This window comes from Artemia sp. Qi Xiang Cuo, chromosome 2 (genome assembly GCF_049724085.1).
Source record: "Artemia sp. Qi Xiang Cuo chromosome 2, ASM4972408v1, whole genome shotgun sequence".
Classification (NCBI taxonomy): Eukaryota; Metazoa; Arthropoda; class Branchiopoda; order Anostraca; family Artemiidae; genus Artemia; species Artemia sp. Qi Xiang Cuo.
In genome coordinates, this window is record NC_142795.1 from 36,966,275 (window position 1) to 36,985,480 (window position 19,206).

The 19,206-nt window shown below is 35.6% G+C and overlaps 1 protein-coding gene across 1 annotated transcript in view; it reads right to left on the reverse strand.

Moving 5' to 3' along the window:
- The window catches only part of Sesn (Sestrin), a 130,950-nt gene that overhangs the window by 41,589 nt on the left and 70,155 nt on the right, over positions 1 to 19,206 (reverse strand). The gene's annotated exons all lie outside the window — the stretch shown is intronic.

The following is a 19,206-nucleotide window of genomic DNA, read 5'->3' on the forward strand; positions in this document are numbered from 1 at the left end:
ATTTTTTCTACATTTACAGTATAGTTCCTTTACTTCAATGATCGAATTGCCAACAATTTGGCTCGTGGAATTGCATTTTGAACAATACAATTCCTATAAATGTCCAGGTCGAAATTCTTGTCTACATAGTGCGTGAGTACTCCTTTGCAACATTTCTTGATTTCCTCGTCTTATGTCTGCATAAAGTACACCTTCGGACCTAAAAACATACCACGGGAAATCAAGTCGCGTCCTGGTTAAGATTTAAAAAAAAAAATAATATTTGGCGCCCGACGTTTTAATAGCTCAGGGTAAAGAACACTACTCCAATTGGTGTAGTCCATCCGTGAGCTGATAATTTCACCGTGCGCCAAATCATCAATTAGATTTGGTGTTTTTACTTTGAGCAGTAGAGAATCAGTGTCACCGTAGCAGACCTCTACTTGCCCCTTTTCAGGCCACTGTACCCTAGCCACATTGTAGTAGAATTCCAACATGAGCTTCTTTGAGATCTCCAAGATAGTACTGCCTGCAGCAATATTTTTATTCAAGACAATGCGTCTTTTTTTCCTATTCAAAATTACCATGTCCGGGCCAAGGGTTGTGGAGGAAGTGTAATTTTGATTGTCAATAATTTGAGCATAGCGGTTGGGGTCGGTCACAACGTCACAACGATTCCTATTGCGAACACTCTCACACATTTTGCCGAAAGCCGAATTCAAAATGAGTATAAATTTCTTTTTCGGCTTTCGTCTGTGCTGCAGAACGTTTGCTGACGAAAGTGTCAACAAACGTTTTCAAATAGGGTTTTTGACTAAACTCGAGTTCTCGATGAACATTTTTTAAATTTAAACAATTTATAAAATTTCATTTTATATACACATTGTGTATACCTATGTTTTTTTTTTCTGCAGAATGTCGGCAATAAGTTTTTTGCTTTTTATACATCCAATGCAATACGCTCATCTTGACTTAATGTCTATTGTGAGGACTCAAAGAGTCCTTAGTCACAGGTCTATTGATACATGGGAAAATAAAATCCTTTACTGAATCGTGAAGCTCGACTGGTATCTCTCCATCAATTTCAAAAAACCATCCAACCGACCCATTCTCCTCAACACTGTTAATTGGGGAAATGGGGAGCTTAACGGTCATTGAGCCATGTATAGTCGCAGCAATATAGTAAACAATTGGAAATAACTCAAGGTCAGAGAAGCGTGATAATTATAATCACTACCGTTACTTTTGTCCCTGTCCTCTCCCATGGTGTCTCGGATTCAAAGACACTGTCCTCGTAAAAAACAAAACCCCCCCTCCTGGTTCTTGTGAGAACCAGGTACTGATCAATTTCAGTAATTAGCTCGATTTTTCTCCCCCTAATTTTCAGGATGAGGTCCATCACTAGATGAGGCGATGAAAAATAATAAACCAAATCCAGATTAAATTCCTCATAGATTTTATTCGTATTTTTACACATAATGTCTAACAGGGTTAACACGTCACTCGACAAATACAGCTTGCAGTAGTCAAACCCATTTTTACACACTCCCTCTGCCCAAACTTTTTTAGCAAAACTGTATTCTTCGGAGTTGCAACTATGATCGTGAAGACTGTCGTAAAACGATTAAAGATAAAGAACAGTCTCCTCGGCGACTCTCGATATGGAAAAATAATAATCATAAGGATAGATGCCCTTGACCGTTAACAAATCATATAAATCATTTGGAAATTGTTGCTTGAGAAGAGGGAAAGCATTTCAGCCGTCATCGTTTTTCTGCACTTGAATTAATTCGCTCAGTGATTTCGGGAACAAACTGTATGAATCTCAAAAGCAAACTCTATTCGATTAGTCAATCACGGCTTCAACAAATTTCAACATAAATTCGAAAAAAAGCAGCTTTTCCGTTGATTTAGGCATGATTTTGTACGTAAAGCTGTCTATCATCAATGCATCATCATCATCTACTGTTCCATTTCTTTGAAGATTAGCCAATGCAGGTAGCACATACTTCAGATCATAGTTCGAGATATGTATAAAAAGCGGTAGAAAAAGTTGTTTTTTAATTTTTAAATTACATGAATTGTGATCCCACCCTACAAAGTTACTTTTCCCCGTTGAATTGGGGTCAATAAGGTGATTGTGGTCCTGCGCCACATCTTTTGGAGCAAGGGCCCCCCTACACACCCAGAAAATTGCCCCCTTTTCCAACACCAGTGGTTCTTTATCCGACAATGTCATTGGTATGACGTAATCGTGAAATTGCCTTGTTTGCCGTTTTTATTAAAGAAACCAATAACTTTTCCATACTGCCCTCCTCGTCCATAGTAAAAAAAACTCTTCCAATTGCATTTTATTGTTGGCATCGCGACGGGCGTGTGCGTAGGAACACGCAACTAGTTTGTGTTCCTTGAATTTATTTGGCCTTGATTGGCCCGATACCTCAGCCAGTCTTGTTTCACAGTCTAAAGACACTTTATCAGATTGCAAAAGGGAATTTTTGAAATTTTTAAACTTTAAATTGTCTGCCTTCTGACAGAATTTCTATTCTCTGATGTCCATGAATTTTGCAATGGTTTACGTGTTCTCAGAATGTTCGCTCGGATGTAAATGAAGACAGGCACATTGGGCAATAGAAACGTTCTCCTTTCTGAACGCCTTGAGATAGGAGTCGACTTATTGCAGTAACGGGAAAAAAATGACCACACGAATTTATATCTTTGGAAGACTCGTATTTAACCCATAACCGATTTTTTACATTGTACATCATTTTTATTCTCACTGAATATAAAAACCATTGTTCGTCTGTTTTTTCTCCCCCATCTAAAAGTTCTGTTTCGAAATGGAGAACAAAACAAACTCCTCCAACGATTTAATTTGCGTTCTCGAAAATGCTTATTTCTTTAAAGTACACCGGATATTTTACCTCAAAAAAATCAAAAATTAATTTATGGAAATTTTTCCCACCGTTACGTGCAAGTTTGTCGAGATTTTTCATTTTTGATTCATTATATAATGTCTTATGGGCTACTGCTAAAAACGCATATTTGAAACATTGCAGCCCAATGTCAAAATTGTAACCTTGAACTCCTCCTGTAGTCGAAAAATCTGGGTGGTATTTAATTCTATTACCTGGCCCATCCCTTAAAAAAAAGTTTTTTTTTAAATCTACTGAGATTCAGATCAATGCATTCAATTTATAGAATTATTAAACCACTTCCTCTCTAATTAAATGTTTCCAAAGTTGAAATTACTTTATTCACCCAGTTGAAAAAGTTGTCTTCAAAATCGTTTAGACCTGGATAGAAAGTCTGGTTGCCTGTCGAAAAAGGAAAATAAAAAACGTCACCGGATGTCCCCTTTTGTAAGTAAACTTTTTTGGTTTACTGATGCTTTAATTCCGCCTCGACCTCCCCATTTCTAAATCTGAATCTCAATTTTTGCTCGAATTCTGTCGATATAGCTATGGAGAACTTTCACAGGGTCAGTTAAAATAATGCTCGCGTTTTCCTCGGGGGAGCTAAAATCTGCCCTGTATGTTTGCAAATGACTTAGAGCAGACTCTAACAGCTAAGAATCAGGCAATTCCAGGGACATTGCACTATTTTCATGTCCTGACCCTGTTTGTTCAGGACTCAATTCACTAATAGTAAAGTTATTGTTAAAAATGTCCCCGGAAGAATGAGCTGCCGTCTTATTACTACTACTACCTAGACCATTAAGTGGAATAGTTTAGAAGAGTGACAGGAAACTTTCAATAACACCACCACCATCCCCAGTCTGTTCAATCACATTGGGATGATGTGGCAGGAGGTCTCCTAGTACATATTCCAAGGTGTATGGGGACAATTGATCGAGCCAGCCTGTATTGTCCTCTGATGGAATTTCGTTATGAGGACCCGGTTCAGATTTACTTGTAACATCACCTAAATGTTCACGCATAAAACTATCTGCCCATTTCGGATCCTCAAGCATGTCAATATCGCAAGTTATGTCTTCTAGGCTAGCCATTACACCAAAAACATCATTAAGAAACCCTCTATGCTCCTCCAAAGTCTCTAGAACTAGTGTAGATTCATCCCTAAACTGTGCTGGTGGTGACAGAATTGTTTCTGTAAATACACTTGCTTCATCACTCAATGGTGTCGCTGGTGGTGCTATATATTTAATCTGTAGAAAAAAAAAAGTTTTTATTTTTTATGTAAAATAACCATTATTTTTTTTTATAGTTAATAAACTTTGTCAATTTCAATTAAAATGTTGGATGGTCCTTTTTAGAGCTAATTTGGTTAATGAAAGAAAATGAAATAGTTTAGAAAAAAAATTTTAAGTTTTACTCATCAAAAGTTATGTGCCTGAGAAAATTTCGTCTTATTTTTGAAAAAAAAGGAAAAAAAAAAATATATACATTTAAAATTTCTGGCTGTACATCAGAAGTCTCTGGTACGGCTTGAAGAGGAGTGTCCCTCCTATCTTGATCTGATGAGGCTAAGGCATTATGTGAAGCAGCCCAGTCCCTTTTCAACTTCTTTCCAGGTTGCGTGCAGCTAACCCTGGTGCAAGAAGACCCTGGCATTAAAAGGTTTACGGCTATTGGCCGGTCCAAGTCATGTGTAATTCTACCAGCGTATTTTATAATAGATGGCCTTGTGGCTTTGCTCCATCTCGCTTTCTTTTCCAGAGGAGCATTATAGCACGTATCTTCTTCCTTTAAAAAAAGACAAAAATTTAGCATGAAAAAAAATGCATTTTGAGTTTGGAAAATAATTCAGTTTATGTTAGGCATCTAAAGTAGTGTAAAAACATCTTGATTTCAGATTCAGGGGTTTTCAATTACTTTTTTGAGCAACTGAATCTTAATTCGACAAAAACTGGGTTTGCCACGAAATTTTACAAAACCTTACTTGCGCCTTTTTTTTCTGCTTTAAAAAAGTTGCAAGATGCTTGTTTCTCTGCTAAAAACCTGAAAGGGGGAATGGAGCTATTTTGATCCTTGAGTCTCAAATATTAAGAACCCATAGATTATTCTGATTTAAACAGGCTGCAATATGTGCCTATTTTTTTGCATTAAAAAACTGGTGTTAAAATAGGGGGAGCGGGAATTTTTTTTTTTTCAATTAAATAAATATTTATATTTTCCTTTATTATCAAAATAAAATACTCATTGTTACAAATTTAGATTTTTTTGAATGATTTTCAGCTCTTAAACTAAGGTAATCAGCATATATTCTAAATTTTTTTGGTTCTTCTTCTAAAGACTAAAAGCACCATTAGGCTACTATGATCTAAACTATCACTGAAATACATTTTCCAGCAGTACATGGTAACGAACTATAAGTAAGGAACAAATCAGGTTAATAGTAACCGAAACTCTAAAAAGGAAGCTTTTGTAACAATACATTAAAAGAATCAACATTTTATTAAAACCCCAAATTATCTATCAACAGCTCAGCACTTTTACAAACTCATCACTAAAAAGGCTAACTGAAATTTATAAAAATCGCAACTGAAATACATTATGTCACTTCAGTAATTAATATAACATAACTAAAAAAGCAAAAGAACTTGATAAAAAGTACTATGTTGTAACAAATAATAAATAATAAGTATCAACTTTTTATTCTAATCCCAAATTACCGATCGAAAGCTAAGCAATTTTTCAAAAAAATCCCTAAAAAGGGCCACTTATATTTATAAAAATCGCACCGTAAAGGAGGACTGGCCCTGAATTATTTTCAATATCATCCCTAAAAAAAAGACACTTAACTTTATAAAAAGGAACCTTTTGTAACAATTAATACATTAAAAGAATCAACATTTTATTCTAATCCCAAATTACCGATCGAAAGCTAAGCACTTTTTCAAAAACATCCCTAAAAAGGCCCACTGATCTTGATAAAAATCGTACCGTAAATTTCAGTCTATAAGAGAACTATGTAGAGGTTTCAGCTCCTAAACAATAGGCTTCTAAGTGCATAAGTACCCTTAGTTCTAGTGTAAGGAAAGAATTTCTTCCTTAACTTAATGACAAGACAATTTCTCTTTATTATAATAATGAGAAAATTTTACTCACCAGAAATTGCTTAGAATTATCCATTTTTTCTATGTAAATGATCACAAAAAATGTCAGTAGTGTTAGGTTGAATAAACTATTCAAAACTGTTGAAGATTCTAATTTGAAACCTGAATAAATACAAAAAATAATTATCAACTAAAAAAGACACACCGGTTTTTCTGACATGGATTTAACCTAAAAAAAAACTTGTATATCATGAAATAGAAATTCAGTTAATTGTGTCAGAAAAACTTGAACCAAAACAGATTATACCCAACCTGTTTGGTACGGGGGCCTTGGCAAAATGGTACTTTCTTCTCTACTACTACCATGGTTTGATCCGTTTGTTTTATTAACTTTATTTATTTAATGTTATTGCTCTTTAGTTGTTATTGGTGATTTATGTTTTTCTTTTTTTATGTAATGTTATTGTTGATTTTCGTTTTTGAATTACACGTTTTTTTTTTCTTGTTTTTAGTGTTAACTCCACTTCATATCTTGTGATGTGAGTGGGTTATAAATATATATTATTATTTTAATAATGTGATATTATTTAATTTAGAAAATTAAAAACTGCTAAGTTAAATATAATATAAAGCACGAAGGATTGCTACTTGCATACAAGTACGTATCCAGGCAAGGGGGAGCAGTGGCGGATCCAGAGGGGCGAGGAGGGCACGCCCCACCCCCTAGCGTAGTCTAAAGTAGTGTAATCTACTTAAATAGCCCAAGTTTGCGTTAATTAAACTTGCTCCTAACGCAAATTTATCGGATCAACCTATTTTGCTCCCCCCCTAAAATTTTTTATCGGATCAACCTATTTTGCCCCACCCTAAAAAAAAATCCTGGATCCGTCCCTGGGGGAGGTTGGGGGGTTTGAACCCCTTCCCCCCAAAAATGTTTGGCTGACTCGTAAAACGTAACAAAAACGTATATAAACATGTTTTTAATCCATTTTTAAAAGTTTTGTCCCCTCCCCCCCCCCCGAACAAAAATCTTGAATACTGTCGGTACATCATAACATTACCCTTCTCGGTAATGTTATGAACATCAACAGTGATATACCTCAGAAAATGTTCTAAAGTTGTCAAATCGTTGTCAAGGGTAAGGGTGTCAAATATACAGCCAGTGACTTCAATGAGTAAAATATTAGGACTTTACAACGTCATACAAAATGCATTATAAGTCGATGCAGATAGGTAGTGTATGGCGAATCATGAGCGACGCCAGGAAATTTTCCCAAAGGAGAAGGGGCAAGCGCTACCTGGAGCTTCATATCTACCAAGTCTTGGATAGGAATATTTCTGTTTCTACACTTTTCTTAAACGCCTTCTTCTTTCCCAGGAAAGGTGATCGTTGTCTCGTCTGCCGATCAGGGGCAGATCCGGGATTTTTTCAGGGGAGGGGGGCACAAAATAGGTTGATCCGATAAAATTGCGTTGGGAACAAGTTTAATTAACACAAACTTGCGTTAATTAGGTAAATTACGCTACTTTAGACTACGTTAGGCGCGCGCCCCCTGGATCCCCCGCTGCTGCCGATAGCCATGTGAAGAATGATAATGCTTTAAGCACTAGCATTATGATTCCACGGAAGCTGGGTTTCACATTGGCATTTGGTGGTGTTCCCATTTGTGGGGGTTTTAAAAATGAAATGAATACATTAATACATCTCTCTAGAACTTTAAATCAGAGTCTGCGCTCAACATCAAAACCAATACAAGCTGTAAGTTTGAACCACTGTATATAAATTATAGGCAGTATGATCTTTCCCTATCTCACCCATTATAAAAAAAACCGGACCGAGGTGCGAGTACTGCAGAGAACGTAGAAACATAAGCGACATTAGATCTTTTCACGGGTACACAAGTCAGATTTCTCTTGAACGCGAAACTTGGCTTCAACGTTGGAACACTCAATTTTGAAGAAACTAATCTTAAATTATTTCCAATACATATATGATAATCGGTAATTAGTAGTGCAATGTTATTATTAGATGTTTTTAGGAATTAAAAGTAGGTTTCGAAGTCTCAAGTTGGTTTCAAAGGCCTTTTGATAAAGTTTCGGCCAAAATACGTGTTCCAGGGTAATTGGACCGCTGATGGCAGTTCAAATGAGAGGAGCTGTTTGTACGCGCTACTGCAAGAATAAGTGGGAGGAGCCGTTTTTTCGCACCGAGAATGAAGAGCCAGAAATTATCTGCGGTAAACTTACTGCTATATCTTTATACTATGGTTTGAACATAGATGACGTATTGACGCGCAAAAAGTAGTGAAGTATCAAGATTTTAGAATTCTCTGTGCTTTTTGTTCTCAAACATTTTTTGTTTTGTGTGCCATCAAGTTGCGAGACATGCTTCGTATTTAATTATAGCAAGCAATAAGCATTCTATTTAAAGACAGTTTGGCCCTCCTAATATTGTGTTAGACGACCCTTGTAAAAGAAGAAAAAAAAATAATTTATATTATTCTTTTTATGCTCAAAAGCACACAAAAACATCAAAATTAGCACACTAAGTGAAAGGGAAAAAACTTATACTTTATCACGAAGAGTGTGATAACACTCAAATATCTAAACCTCGGTTGGTATTTATTAGTTTGTTTCCTTTTAAGTACTTTAGATTAGATTTATTTATCACCAAAAATGTCTGGAATTGGCCCAGGCAAATTCTTTGGCTATACAGATAATTGTCTAGTTGGGATTCCACTGAGAAATAAGAAAATATGAAAAAAGGCTTTTAGGTAAGAATTACCAAACATGCATATAAACACTAATCCTACTTCCGCAGAAAAAAAAATCACTCGGCCGATCCGATCATTGGATTATGCTTGTTCGTGTTATAAGATTCAACTTATCATAATTGCAGCGATAGCTGCAACCTAGTAAAGAACAAACCACCCGGCCCATAGTAACCGAAAATTTAAAAACTGCTTTCTTAAGAAAAAAACTGTCAAGTGAGAAAAATTGCCATTTGAAGCTGATTTAGGAATATAACTGTGAATTATGATTTCGATTAACCTTAATGGCAAAAGTTTATTACAAAAACAAATTAATGGGAATTTCGACATATGACCAGAAAACCTTCGAAAATAGTGTTGGATCGAAATGAAAACTGCATCATTAAAATCACCATTATCGAAAACCCTTTAATCTGCGGATAAAGTAACAAGCTCCTACTTTGAACAACAAGACAAATCACTTTTTTTCCATGGGTAGCACTGATCTCCCCCTTTTTTGTTTTTTATTATTTTTCTTTCCTTCAACGCCAGCGGGGCACTGGAAACCACGGAGAGCTGTTTAAGGGCTCATTTGAAAGGAAGTTGCAATATCTAGTGCCTTTTATAATTAACAAAAGATAATATTATAGTAAAACGCAATTTTTGACATAAATTACATCTTCATATGCAAGATAATATGATCATCTTTTGATAAGGATAAGCTATCATAATTAATTGATTCCGTAACCCTATTTCCTGAAATGTCATCAAGTGTACTTTCTATATGTATCACATAGGGTGGAATACAGAAGTACAAATGCTTAGAGAAAAGCAAATGACTGGTATATTTTAATTTTTGATTAAAAATAGTAAATACACAATATTAGGAATAACAACATACTGAAGTTTCATTAATTCACAGAAGGAATTGAAAGTGCTCACAACATGGCCGTATCTAGGGGAGGGGGCTTGAACCCCCCTCCCCGAAATATTTGTCTTACTCGTAAAAACGTAACAAAATGGATATAAACAAATTCTTTATGCGTTTTTTTGTGTAGCCCCTCCCCCCCCCAAAAAAATTCCTGTGTAAAACACCTCCCGAAAAAACAAATCCTGGATACGGCCCTGGATCACAATGAATTTTTATACACAAGCTGTCAGCTGTCCTCTGCCAAAACCTGGCATCTACACAAAAGATTAATTTTGAGATAAGGATGGATTTCCCGTAACATCGGCACGGAGAGTCTAGTGGTGAAGTCAGATTTTTTTTTTTTTTTTTAATCTGGCACAGTTTCTGAGATATGACTCTGACCTAGGATTCACAGGGGGTCAAAACTGATTGTCCACAGCCAAAACCTAGCACTGTCACACTAAAATTGCAAAATTTACCGTCAATGTCCATCTGAAAACGTAGTGAGAAAATGCGGCAAAAAAAACGGACTTCAGAAAACCTACTGACGCTATCTTTAGCACGAAGTAGCAAGTCTCAACACGCTTTTGAAAACTTTTGCCATTGCGGGTGAACTATCAAACACTCGCTATTCGTCAAGGACAAACCCAACGAACGCTTAGAGGTGCCCCTGGGGGGGATGCCACCATTTCATCTAACCGTCACAAGCATGGCCGACAAGGAAAATCCGTCAGAACATCGACTGTCATAATATCGACACGTCAGGACATCGACAGTCACAATCGCTACCCGTCAGAACGTCGACAGTCACAATCTCTACCCGTCAGAACGTCGAAAGTCACAATCGCTACCCGTCAGAACGTCGAAACGTCATAACATCTAAAAAAAAATTTGATGTTATGACGTGTCGACGTTCTGACGGCTAGTGGTTCTGATGGATTTTCGTTATGAAAAAAATTTTAAATGTTATGACGTGTCGACGTTCTGACGGATTTTCGTTATGACATTTTTTTTTAATGTTATGACGTTCTAACGGGTAGCAATTGTGACTGTCGATGCCCTGACGGATTTTTTGTCAATGTCCTGACGGTAGTGGTCCTGATGCGTCGATGTCCTGGCGCCTTCGCGCCCCTGGATTGATGGAAAAATAGGGATTAGGTCTGCAGTTTCAGAGGTGCTAGTTTCTGTTTCGAAGCTCGTGGTGAAAGCTGTCAACACCTTAGTTAACTATTTAATATTCATGCTTTCATCCATAATGTTCTGTATTTGCTACTTTTATGTGAAGATTTTATGTATTAGGAATTTACTATTCTATGACGCATACAAATTCAATAGGAAAAATCCTTTTATTTGACAGTCGTAAAAACGTAAAAAAATATCTCGATATGTCAGCAGTTAACGCTGTAAACGATAGTATAAAAATGTTAGAAAATCGTATGGTATCAGTGGAAAATACACAGTCTGAGCTAAAATCAGAAGTTAATACTACGAATTCACGTGTTACACAGCTTGAATCTGATGTTCAAAACTTAAGAAATCAAATGTCAATTATCGCTAGTGCAACGAAAAATTTTGAAACCGGGAGTGCAGATCTGTCTCGTCGGCTTATGGCATCAGAGTATCGACATACAGAGACGAATATTATCGTTTGGAATGCTCCCTGCGAAAATACCACCCAAGCCGAAACGTTTTTTGACCAGTTGTGTTTGGAGGATCTAGGTCTGTCCATGGTCCCGAGGTTTCGAGTTGTTGGTGGTGTCCGTAAGGAGCAACCGTATTTTAAAGTTGATGTTGGTTCTCGAGATGCGAAGGTCAGTGTGCTTAAGAACGGAAAGAAATTAAAAGGAAAAGTTATTGGACACCATAGAAATGTATCTGTTAGCGATGATGCACCAATATCAGTTCGCGAAGCTCGAAGAAAGCTGTATGTAAAGAAATCTAGATTAAATGCTATAGGAGTTTCATCATGGGTTTCCAATACAGTTCCACCATATATACAGATCGACCGTGGTGGTGTGGCGGCAAAATTTGGTTACGATGAGCCTATCCCTGAGTTATGTGACCAATAGATGGTTATATCATGAATGGTTAATTAAGTGTTTGTTAAGATATTTTTATTTTATTTATTTTTTTTTTTTTTGTATTTGTGTTTATGAAAAAAAAATTAAAAGTTTTTCTTTTTTCATCATTTATTTAGCTTTTGTTAGAATTTATAATGGGTAAGTGGTAGACACAGGTAGAACATTGTGTTTTCTTCAATTATAGTTTTCTGTAATTCAGTAATGGAAACAGTAAGCCTGTATTGTGACAGGTTAGTGTTAGTGTCAATTTTTTCACTTTTTGTGTATTCGTTTGTTTATTTATACTATTTTGTTAATATGTTTCTTATTATTTTTAGGTTATATTGTGTTTTTTCTGGAGCTTCGATTACGTTGGAAACGGGACCACCGACCCTCCGAGTTATAGTAAGTTATTCAGTTGGTTAGGTTTGGTTGCAACTACCCTCCTTTTCTTTTTTATATATATATATATTTATAAAAAATGGTAATTGTTCGTAATGATCGTTTGGATTGGCTTGAGAATAATCCATTGAGTGTTTCAGATTTAGGATTAGGGGTACTTCACAGGGATTTTGATATGGGGGTAGATGATGTTTTTCCGAAGGTTAATTATAAGTGCCCAGTTGATTTACATACTAGACTGGCACCAGATAAACTTGGCATTTTTCATTTGAATTGTCAGGGGTTAAATAGTACATTGGATTATTTGTCGGAGCTGTGTATGCTATCGGATTTTCATATTCTTGCACTTACTGAAACATGGTTAATGAATAATAATTCTGGACTATTGGATATTTTAAATTATAATATGTATGTTAAGAACCGTACTCACCATCAGCATGGAGGACTTGCCCTGTATATTAGAACTGATTTGAATGTGAAGGTTAGGGATGATTTGTGTGTTAATAAAGAGATGATTTTTGAGTGTTTTGTTACGGAGGTTGATAAGAATGGTGACCCATTTTTTATTGCTGTTTGTTACCGCCCCCTTCAGCTAGTGTAGATTGTTTTTTAGAATTATTAGAGCAACAAATGGACCTTCTAACTCGTAAGAACATGCCGTGTTTTGTGTGTGGAGATTTTAACATTGATTTGAAATTGTTACCATCTAATTCAAAAGCCCGGAATTTTTTGAATTTAATGTTAGGTTATGGGATGCATCCTGCTGTAAATATTTGTACTAGAGTGACGGATTCATCTTCATCTCTAATTGATAATGTATTTTTGAATGTTCCCCATGATTCGTCGAGTGTTGTGTTAAATGATGTTTCGGATCACTTTGGTTTGGCTATATTAGTTCCGGGTATATTTAAGAATATTAATATTAATTGTGATGCTCGCCCTAAGCCTAAGAAATTAATAGTTGATTCAAATACTATTTCAAGATTTAAGCTTAGGATAGAACAGTTAGACTTTAAATTTTTACAAGAAGAATTAGATTTAAATTTGAAGTTTGAGCTTTGGTATGGGAAGATTAAGGATACGTTTTTGGAATGTTGTGAAGTGTCAGGAATACAGAAGAGAAGGGTGTCTCCGAATAAACCTTGGATTACAAAGAGTTTGTTACAGTCAGTTAATAAAAGACGTTTTTTATATAAGTTGTCAACAAGGAGCAATGATCCTCATGATAAAGTAATATATAGAGTTTATAATAGTAGGTTAAATGCTGCACTCCGACTGGCTAAGGTAGAATATTATAAGGTTAAATTTAAAAAAGTTGAGGGTAACCCGAGTAAGACTTGGAAATTGATTATGTCGGTGACTTGCCCTGGTAGCGTCTTGATCCGTCCAGATAATATGGGAATGAATAATAATGTTGCAGATGAGATGTGTAATCACTTCGCTACTATTGGGCAGCGTGTGTCATCATCGGTGCCAGTATTTGATCAAGATGGAGATTTTCGTCAGTTCCTACCTGAAGATTGTGATGTGTCTGCGTACCTTAAATCTGTAACTATTGATGAATTATTTGATGTTATAAATAATATGAAAAATGGAGCATCAGGAGGCGATTTTATTTCGTTGAAGGTTTTGAAGTCGATATTACCTGTTATATCTAGTCATTTTTTAGGACTGATAAATAATTGTTTAAAAGCTGGAATATTTCCTGATTGTCTAAAGTGCGCGACTGTTATCCCGATATTTAAAGGAGGGGATAAGAATTGTTTTAGTGATTATAGACCGATTTCTTTACTGCCATTTATTTCTAGAGTGTTTGAAAAGTTGATTCATAGTAGGATGGTAAGTTTTTTCGAAAAAAGACAATTTTTTAGTTCTAGTCAGTTTGTGTTTAGTATTCATCATTCTACAGAGCATGGAGTTTTGTTTTTAAGAACTTTTATTAATGATGCTTTAGACAAGGGTCTGAAGATAGCTTCGATATTTTTGGATATTACTAAAGCATTTGACTCTGTTGATCATGATATACTAGTTCAAAAGCTATATAGTAGTGGTATGCGTGGTGATTTTTTAAATGTGATAGTTAGTTTTCTTAGTGGAAGGACTCAGTGTGTCGTGATGGATGGAGTTACATCTAAAAATTGAATATATTTCGATTGGAGTACCCCAGGGTTCCGTTTTGGGCCCTTTGTTGTTTTTGGTTTATATTAATGACCTTTGTAGAGCTTCAAGTAATGTGTCTTGTTCTTTGGACCTTGATACTTACGGTACTAAAGGAATTCTACCATGTTTTGCTGATGATGCCCATTTCACCGTAGCTGCTAGAACTGAAAATGAGTTGATGACTATATTGAAACAAGGTATTTCTTCGATTGAAAAGTGGATGCGAGTAAATAAATTGAAACTTAATCATAATAAGTCGAATTTTTTGATTTATGGTAGAATTACTGGACATTATCCATGGATTAATAATATAGAAGTAGGGCACCATACTATTGTAAGATCTACTAGTACTAGATACCTTGGTGTTATAATTGATGAAAGCCTTAGTTTTAAAGACCATATTGCATCTGTTAACAGCAAATTGTCTCGTAATATTGGTATTATGGGTAAATAGGTATCTTTTTCCGTGTGAAATTCTGAGAATGTTGTATTTTTCTATGGTTCACCCATATCTCATTTACTGTTGTATGGTTTGGTCGAAAACATTCGTAACTCACCTCCATCCGCTCTGCGTAACACAGAATATGGCAATTAGAGTTCTTTATGGTAATCAAATTGACCTATCTGCATCGGTGAGGCATCTTTACCGCGAGTATAAAATTCTACCGTTGGCAGGAATATGTGTATTCTATAATGCTCTGTTTATGTTTAAATATTTAGCTTCGGAGTTACCATCATGTTTTTCAGGAATGTTTAGTCTTGCGTCTACTACTCACGATCATTTGACACGATCTTCTCAGTTGGTGCGAAGACCAGCTATGGTCACGTCTAGGTCTAGGTTTTCAATTCACCATGTTGTTCCGTTAGTTTGGGAGAGTTTGCCAGAGGATTTGAGGAATGTTGGGGGTTTGCAGGATTTTCGTAAGTCGCTAAAGAACCATTGTTTTGATGTGTATATTTTGAATGGATTATTCCACGCCACTTAAGTTTTGTTTTTGAGGAGGGTTTAGTTGCAGCTGAATATGATTATATTTATTATAATTTTTTTGGGTGTTTTTTGGAGGTTCGTTGGTTTTCGGGTCCGGTAAGTTGAGCTCTAATTTTTTTTTTTTTTTTTTTTTTCTATTTCTTTTTTTTCTTTTTTCTTTTTTCTTTTCTTTTTTGGTTTCTTGGTTTTTTGATTTATTAGGTGGGTTTTCTCCCGCACAAGCATTGCTTCAGGGAATCGATGATGTATATATTTTTTTTTTAATAAACCCATTGTTACTTACTTAACGGTTTATCTGCTGAAGACGGCCACTGTATGGGACCGAAATACCCAGAGATTTTTTGTGTGTTTTACTGTCAAATAAAAGGATTTTTCCCTATTGAACTGTTATTTATACATCATGGAAAGGGAGTGTGGTCTTAGAAAATACTATTCTATAAGTATTAGTACTTCTGTATTCACAAGAGACTTTTAACTTAGCCACCTCTATGATTTTTATATTATTAGGAATGGTGTTATGTATGACTGTTATAACAATTAATAATCTGTTCGTTATTTTTTTTATATAAAAAGCCCAGTCCAGAAAAGAATACAAATACGATAATGTTAAGAAAATTATAACCTATTTAGCACCATTCCCTTTAATATGAAGTTTCCTACTGCGGCTATACAACGAGGAGATCTAGATCTTATTATGTAATGAAGGCCCTTATCTTTCCCGTCATCTAAAACTGAACCTCTTAAATAAGAGAGCTTCCTATACCGGAAGAAAAAAATTGCCCAAACCATAATTCTTCTCCTCGTGTCTCGGGCATGTAACCTTAGCTTCCCAACCTTCCCTCAATCTTCGAACATCCTTTCCAATTTCCGATGAGATTAAAATTTTTGTAGATCACTATTCATCGAAGGATTGAGATTTCTAGGTTAGAGTGGGTGCCCATCTTTGGTAGAAAATCAGAATAAGATCATCACTAAAGATTATAACTATTTTAGCCGAAAACGCACTTCCTTGACCTACTCCCTCTTTCATAGAAAATTACAGGGAAATTCCCTTCCTAATTAATTTCCAAGACTTATATCCCATAATCAGTAAAATTTGTACAAAAGTGTTGATAGCCTAGATTTAACAAAACAATAAACAACAAAAGACGAACCACACTAAAACAAACTCCTTCAATCGCAGAATATCTTGGTCGGAACCTTGTTCTTCTTACAATTTTTTTTCTCTCCCGGCCATATTTCCAGCCTTTTATCTACAATCTTTTCAAAAACTTTTGAAGTACTGTTTAAGAGGTTAATTGTCTGTAGTTATTGTATGTATCGGGATTACTTTTGTTATAAAGCAGGAAAGTTAGTGAAAATCATCCATCGGTTGACCAATCTTTTTACGGATACTAGGTTAAATATTGATCAGAATAAACAAAAGGAGCACTAAATAGTTTTAGGATCAGTAGCGTAATTTCGTCAAAATACTGGGGGGAGGGAAGTTGGAGCAAGTTTCTCCAAATCAAGAGAAAATGACAGTGAAAACTGAGAAATGAGCCATATAGTACCATAAAGGCAAATATATACTAAACAAAACTGACCCGTTTCTGTGGATACTTGAATTATGCAGACTTATCTTAAATTTGACAATATTTTTGAAGAAACTAAATTTCAGGTGGAGGGGGGTAAACTGGGGTCTGGGGACAGTTACCCCCCCTGCCCCATAGCAAATTACGCCGTAGTTAGATGTGATCTAAACCAGTAATAAAAATACGTTATAAAGAAAACCACCATAATTGCTACAGTAATTTCAAAATAATGATATGAATAATACAACAACAAAATGAAATGGTTTTAGAGACAGAAGGCCTTGGTAATTCGATAGTGGATCCCTAAATTGGCTTAGAAATAAACAAAAATTACCAATGTGCCCAAGACAGGGTCGGACTGACGCAAGCTCTGCCCATGAACGAAACTTATCTACGGCCCTGAAATGTCTGGGAATATTGGCAACAATTGGAAATATCAACAAAAAATTTATGTTAACATTACTATGAAACGTAATAATTAGTTTCAGCGGACCGCGATAACCTGTGAAGCCTGTGAGATAACCTGTGTGAGGGCTGGGTAAAGCATTACATACATTAAATACGCATACTAACCTAACCTAGGTATCTTTCCCCCGCCCCCCCCCCTAAATCCCCAAAAACAACAGTTTAAATATCGTATACGCAATGAAAACCACGCTATGCATTCCATTACTTTACAGCGGTGTCTTGAATTAACCCGTCAAAAACAGGTTTCTCGTGACTGGTTTCCTTGCAACTGATCATATAATGCCCAAGTACCGAATTGACCATGCAAATCAAATTACACGTTAAATAGTTTTTTACTAAACATTGTTAATTTTATTTCAACACCGAATGACTTAATTATACCTAAGACTACTTTGACCAGTACTAAAAGAGCATTAATATAAAAAAAAATAAACTGAACATGCAAATCAAGATAAAACAAGGAATTTTTCTTTACTCAACATAATAAATAAAACTTTGTTAGCGATATCGGCATTTCGATCGACCTTTGGTATTGGTTAATGCATCTAATATGAACAAATTAAACTAGAGATAAATGACTCACTGCAAATATACTACATATGGTTTAGAAAACCAAGGAAATTTTCTGATAAAATAAATAGAATTATCTGGGTCATTTGCTGTACCGGTTCTAAGTAAACTTTGTACCAAATTGACATTGCTCTAAAAATTTCCATAGCAAATGCAATTAAAAGTTGAAAAATAACTGCAGATTATTGTCGCACTTTAGCCTACATCAATAAAATTAGACAAAACAAATATAAATTAAAGCTTTTTGGTGGTAGGACTAAAAAAGTTACTCTCTTTTTCCCTTCGCTTTCTAGGGCGAGCAAACAAACTAAAATGAAAAATAAAACATTTTGACACAGAGTGGCAAGGGCGTCGAAATAAGAGGCGAGCAGCAGTATCCTAAGGAAGACCAAATGCATAACAAAAATATGATAATAAATATGAATGATAAATGCATATATATATATATATATATATATATATATATATATATATATATATATATATATATATATATATATATATATATATATATATATATATAAATGCAAACCATAAGTGAGCAAGCTCTCGAGTTGCATGATACGGGGAAGTGTTGCATTACCAATAACCTGTAGGTTATAGATGCAAAATAGCGCAAGCAACCAGGAGTCTTTTCATGATATTTCCAAGCTGTGGCATTTGACGATTCCAGAACAAGTTTTACGGACACAATGAAGACTCCATTTCATAAATCTGTGTGTTCAGTTTTGATTATCTATACGACCTGGACGATTTTCAGCAGCTACTTAACTTGTTTCTTGCAGCGAATATTCTATAAGCTATTTGCACTTCCCGGTCTCAGAGACGAAACTAAAATCCGAGCTGGTAATACCTACTGCACTTAACTGAGACGCTCTTCTAGAGGATACAGATTACAAGAATGCCACCCTTCCCTCATATAAATCAGATCGAGCATTGGTAATCTAAAGAACAACTATAGCTCTTGGCCAGGTTTCTTAAATTTCGCTGTCTCAGCTAATAATTGCACCAATGACAAAAACATAGCCTACATTAAATCCTACCCCCCCCCCCCCAAGAAAGTTGGATCAGGTACTACGAAAGTTTAGTAGGGACCTAACTTTCCCTTCTGACGAAAGTCCTGATAGAAATGGTTTAGGGCCACTACCCTACCCCACATAGAGAACAAACTGTGTCCAGACATTCGAAAGACACACAACTCCAAGGACGCAACTAAGACAATAGCTGCTAATTCCCATCAAGTTTGGGTGACACCCAGCAACGCTTTCCAGATATGCTGATGAAAGGCATTTTCAAGAGGTCACTGCCCCACCCCCTTACCCTAGC